Genomic DNA, 6,000 nt, shown 5'->3' with positions numbered 1-6,000 from the left:
CATGTATTTTTCATGTACGTTTTATGTTCGGAACCAGCTGCCACAATGAGTTACACACGTGGGTGAGCGCTGCCAAGGCACACCTCGGATTCACTACACATTTGGTTTGTAATCAATTTTTGTTTACCATGTATTCAAAACCTGTTTACTGCTGTCAGAGTCTATGTGGCTGTCTCACAGTCAGTTTCCCCCGTACGGAGTGGTGACCCCCTAGTTTACAAGGCTGGGCTCTCGAGGATCATGAAAGTTTGAAGAGCCGTAATGCAACACGTCTCTAACTCAGCGATCCATGGTAACCCTTCGGCTGTTTAGTGTCAGCATAGAGTTCAGCATGGATCCCTGAAGATGCTCTACAGTGAATTCTCCGATAGGCTCTAGGGTAAGAAGAGACACACATTTGGCAGAGGCTTAAAAGTATGTGCACTGGGCAATGTTTAGGTGCAATTAATGACTTCAGAAGTAGCTAGAGGGATGAACATCTGAAAACACCCTGAAGTAGAAGCCTGTGCCCCAATCCATGATCACTCTGCCCACAACAGTGTTGAGAGGTAGTCGGGCCTGCTAAGAGGTACCTGGTTTACTTGGCTCCATCATCATAAAGGAATCGGTGCAGTGCACTGTGGGAATGTGCACCTGGCGCCTCCCCAGTCTCACGGTGCTCTTCCTGCTTCCTACCGTGAGCGGAAGCTCAGTCTGTACTCCCTCCAGGAGCCAACAGACGCAGTCGCCCAACCCTAACTTCCTGGACTCCAGAAAAGCAAACCTGCAACTTCCAGGACACGGCCAAGGCTATGCAGAGAAACTCTATCTCAAAAAGCAAAACAAACAACCCGCAGACCTTTTCTGCGCCAAGTGCCCTCTCTCAGATAAGCTGCTACAGAGGCAGGGAACAGGCTGAGAGCCTAGTCACTACAGGCTAGGCAGAGCAGCTGGCTGCCCAGGTTAGCACACTGTGCCAACAAAGAGGCTGGATTGGAAGAACTGCTGCGGATGGCATGTCCTGTTTAGCTAGCCTATCGCCAAATCCCTAAGATGAGGTGAGTTTGGGAACGGCCACAGTTGGTACCCAATAAAACACAGCGCAACATTCCTAGCAAACACCTTGTGAATAAGACTGTCATTGGTCCCCATGTTCGCCATCCTCTCTCTGCTATTGGTGCTCAGGCTGCAGTCTGGTCTCTCGCTCAAGCCAGGACCACCCAGGCTTATTACTTCCTCTGGGGACGGGCAGCTGAAGGTCAGGGTTCAAAGCTGGGGTAAATTTGTATTTGTGCGCAGCACGACTTCTCTGGAGAGCATATTGCTCCTGCCTCGCCGTAATGGTTGTGAGAGGAATGCGGGCACAGTACTTAGCACAATGCTTTAGTGTGTTGTGGCTGCTTTGGGACCTGAGAGTTCGGTTATGAAACTGCCTGTAGGGTCTAGATAATGACTCTAACATTTTTGTGATTCCGGAAGCAAGAGTTACCTGGATTCTGCACAGATACGCAGGGAAGTTACACAGCTCAGACGGAGCTCTACTCAAGAGTCACTGGCAGGGCCGTATGTCCTGGCATGGCTGAACTCAGGGCCAAGAGCAGTTTTAACCTGCCCTGAGAAACCTGGACATATGAATGGGGCGACACCCCTATGCAGGAGGGGGCACCAGTGCAAAACTAAGTGAACAGGAAGGCAGACAGAATCAGGGCCAGGGAACTCTGGGAAGGAGGCTGTGCACATGAGGCAAGACAGGAATGTGCTAGAACATTTTCAAGGAGGCTGAAGTAGTTGGTCTGGAGAAAGGAAACAAACTGGGCTGTTTGGGGACATATTAGGTAAGGATGATATTCTCAGGTGTGAAGAAAGGTCACTGAGTGATTAAAAACCAGAAGTGGCTCTTCTTCTTCTTTTTTTTTTTTTTTAAGATTTATTTATTTATTATTATGTCTACAGTGCTCGCCTGCATGTACATCTGCAGACTAGAGGAGGGCATCAGATCACATTATAGATGGTTGTGAGGCACCATGTGGGTGCTGGGAATTGAACTCAGGACCTCTGGAGGAGCAGTCAGTGCTCTTAATCGTTGAGCCATCTCTCCAGCCCGAGGCGGCCCTTCTTACTGATTTGGCTAGTGTCTGTTTTGAGTCAGGGTCTTGTTCCAGTCCTGGCCAGCCTGGAACTTTCTTCATAGACTGACTACTAACAGTGCAGCCTCTAACGTCAAGCCCTGGCATCACAGGTGTGTACCACCACACCTGCTCTTCTTCCTCTCTGAGGAACCATCACCAGGCAGAAGAAATGGCAAGGGTAAGAGGCAAAGATCTGAGTCAGAAAGGTACATGACATAGAGAGGTCAGTGACCAGGGAAGACATTTTTTGGTTGTTGCTTTGTGTGTGTGTGTGTGTGTGTGTGTTTTAAAAAAAATTTGTTTATCATGTATACAGTGCACATCAGATCACATTATAGATGGTTGTGAGCCACCATGTGGTTGCTGGGAATTGAACTCAGGAACTCTGGAAGAGCAGTCGGTGCTCTTCACCTCTGAGCCATCTCTCCAACCCTGTTGCTTTGTTTTTTGAGACAGGGTTTCTCTGTGTACGCCTGGTTGTTCTAGAACTCACTCTGTAGACCAGGCTGGTCTTGAACCGGCAGAGATCCGCCTGAATTCAAGGCACGCACCACCATGCACAGCCCAGGAAGGCAGATTTTAAAAGGTTATTTTATTTGGCAGGTTTGGGGGAAGCGGATGAAGAACGTTTCATGCCTGAAGATGCGTATTCTTTGGCTCCGTCTTGCCACCTATACCTGAGGAAGTCCCATGTCCCATGTGTAGCCACCTCCCCACCCTGCTGGTGTGTGTGTGTGTGTGTGTGTGTGTGTGTGTGTGTGTGTGTGTGTGTGTGTGTGTGTGTGTGTGTGTGTGTTGTGGTCTTTCCCCCAGTCAGGCTGTATATGATATAGGGTAGTGTTCACTCTGATTTCCCACTCCTCCTTTCACACCCACACACAGACCCGTCCTCCTCTGGCACACAAGCTCCCACTCCCGTGCCAGAGCATCCGTGCTGGATCTTCACACCTGCGCTTCCACCGACACATCAGACTTCAGGTGTTTCCTACTCTTCACATATTTTCACCTCTCGACTTAAACATCACTTTGGCATCTCTCGATGATCCTTCTTAAGGCCGGCTTCCGAGGACATTTTCCTTAGCTTTTCACAATGTCTCATTGCTACTTGTACCTTGCTTCTTCCTGTCACCTGTCTCCTGCGGCTTCTGCAGGAAACTGGTTCTCTGCCACAGTCCAATGCACTGGGCTGAGGTTATATAGTGTAGATATGTAAGAAACGGAATAAACACCTTAAGTCCTTTCTACAGATGGCAGACTTCCTCACGTCTGCTGATCATGGTGCTTGTGCTCTGAAACGTTAATTTCCGGTATAGAACTATCATCTTTACCTGGCTTCCAGGGGTACTGCCTGGGCTCTCACAGAGCATCCACACATTGGCCAGCCCTCTTTGTATGGACTGACTACATTAATTTGTATGGTGATTCAACAAAGCCAGCCGGGCTTAGCGCACTTGTGTTTTGGAAACTATGCCCTGAGGCACGGAATGATCTTTTCCATGTCCCAGCTGCCTCAGTAGATGCTCATTATTCAAATCTCTGGTCAGTTATGGGTGTTGCAAATGACCACAGCATCTTTCATTTACCCTTTCACCTGGCCTAGCAGCATGCCTTGCATTTTAAACTTCCTGTTCTTTTTGTTCAATGCTAAGTGAAATTGTGTGGGTTTTTTTTAAGTAGTATCTCCATGACATTACACTTAGTCCTTTCTAGAAAACTGGTAAGAGGGAATTCTTTGTGCAGCAACTGTAGTTTTGTAAACAAAGCTGTTTTATAAGCCACCACCTCACTTTTCTGCTGCCCAAACAGCAACTCTTCAACCCTGAGCGCACAACTGCCTTTGTGTTTCCCACAGCTAGTGAGAATCAGGAGTTTCATTTTGAATACTACATTTGTTTAAATACGGTGCTTCTCAAGGACTCAACTCGTGGAGTTCTGGGAGGCAGGAATACGGAATTCAGGTTCTGTAACTGAACCGATATTTTATGCTGAAACAAAAAGCAGACAATGTAAAATCCAGAGTCAGGAAAGCAAGTGGTAGCACTGAAGAGCGTGAGCGATGCCAAAGCCAGGCAGGGTCTTCCTAGATGGCCAGTGTGCTAGAAGACGGTCACTGTATTTGAGAGAGTATTCTGCTGAACAGCTTCAGTGGTGGGTGTCATTTGACACCCAGAACAAATGGTGTTTTTTTGTTTGTTTGCTTGTTTTTGGTTTTTCGAGACAGGGTCTCTCTATGTTAGCCTTGGCTGTCCTAGACTCACTTTGTAGACCAGGCTGGCCTCGAACTCACAGCGATCCGCCTGCCTCCCGAGTGCTGGGATTAAAGGCATGCGACACCACGCCCGGCCCAGAACAAATGTCCTCCCCTCCCCCTCCCAACCTGAAACAGGAAGGCTTTACTCGGTTCACTGTTTATGGATGCAGTCTCTCACAGTGGACAGGCATGATGGTGGGAGCAGCTCCTGGCTGTGCTCTCTCTCTCTCTCACAAGTGCGCAAGGTGGTCGACTGCATTGTGTCGGCAGTGGAGAACTCAGGCCTCAATGCTGCTCCCCAGCGACCCACGCCCTCCATCTCGGCCTCGCATGTTAAAGGTTCCATTAACACCACCAATGCAGTATCACCAGCTAGAAGTCAAGACTGAGGGTGGCGGACAAGAACAGGGCAGTGTAAAAGATGCACCAGGGCAATGCTTAAGCCCTAAGAATTGTAAGGTGCCGTGGGGCTGGAGTACCAGGAGAGATTCCACAGAAGGGGCCGGGATAGGCAGGTACTTGCTGGGTAGTCTTTGCTTTTACCAACATGTTTTGGAGGGATATGAGCACAGAGTGGACATGATCCAAGAGGAGACTGGGGGGGGGGGGGAGGAAGCTCCTGGGTCCGCCTGGCCCTCTAGCAGGGTAGGCAGCAACGCTGGGGCACAGTTGAGCTTGAAGGCGGTGGACAGTCGAGACTGCTCTGGGGGGTAGTTGCACTCTGTAGCAATGGGCGAGGCAGGACATGCAAATCTGCACAGAACGCCTTGGGATCACCAGCCCAACAGAGTCACAACCTGGATGACAGTGTTTAGGAGCGACGTAGGCACAGATCTAAGAGGTCCTACTCTCTGGAAGCCCCATTCTATGGGAGACAAACAGACGAGCCAGCCAGGGGATACATTCTACACGGCGAATGGAGCTGAGGAGCGGGACAGAGAAGGTGGCAGGCACGGTCTGTGTGATTGGCCTCTGTAACAGACACAATGCCATACAGAAAGCAAGAAGTCAGGAAGCATGCAGGCAGATATGTCGCTCAGGTCCACAAGGCTGGACAGGCTTACTCTGGATGGTAGTGAAACTCGGGAAATGTGAGGGGAACACAGCCTCTGTGCGCTCTGACATCTGTGTAGAGTTTGTTATAATGGGTTTTGGCTCTGGAACTCTGAGGAAAAGGAAATGGGCTGTCAGTACAGCTTAAGCCCCTCTGTCAACTCACTTAAGCCTGCTGGTTGCTAAATCTCTTGCTCATTGTGGAGGTAAGTGGCCTAGGAGCAGTCTTTGTTTTTAAAGGTTTATTTTTGAGTGTTTTCCCTGAGTGAATGTAACATGTGTGCAGTACCCACAGATGCCAGAAGGGGGCATCTCAGACTGTGGTGAGATGGCTGTGATCTGACATGGGTGCTAGGCACCCATGAGCAGCCCACAGAATGGTCGCTCCTAATCTATTTCTCAGACTGATGTCTCAGAACTAGGGTGGTTGCTAAAAAGGAGTCTCATTCTCACACCCAGTCAAGTCCTACTGAATCAGCCTCAGAAACTAGACGGCTCTCGTGTCCCGCGAGCTCCTAGGCCATTTAGTAAAGGAGAGAAGCCAGGAAGTGGAAGGGACATAGGACGCAAGGCGAGAGGTAAGGCGGA

Source organism: Acomys minous (assembly GCF_964271855.1).
Source record: "Acomys minous genome assembly, chromosome: 16".
Lineage (NCBI taxonomy): Eukaryota > Metazoa > Chordata > Mammalia > Rodentia > Muridae > Acomys > Acomys minous.
This window is presented reverse-complemented; position numbering follows the sequence as displayed.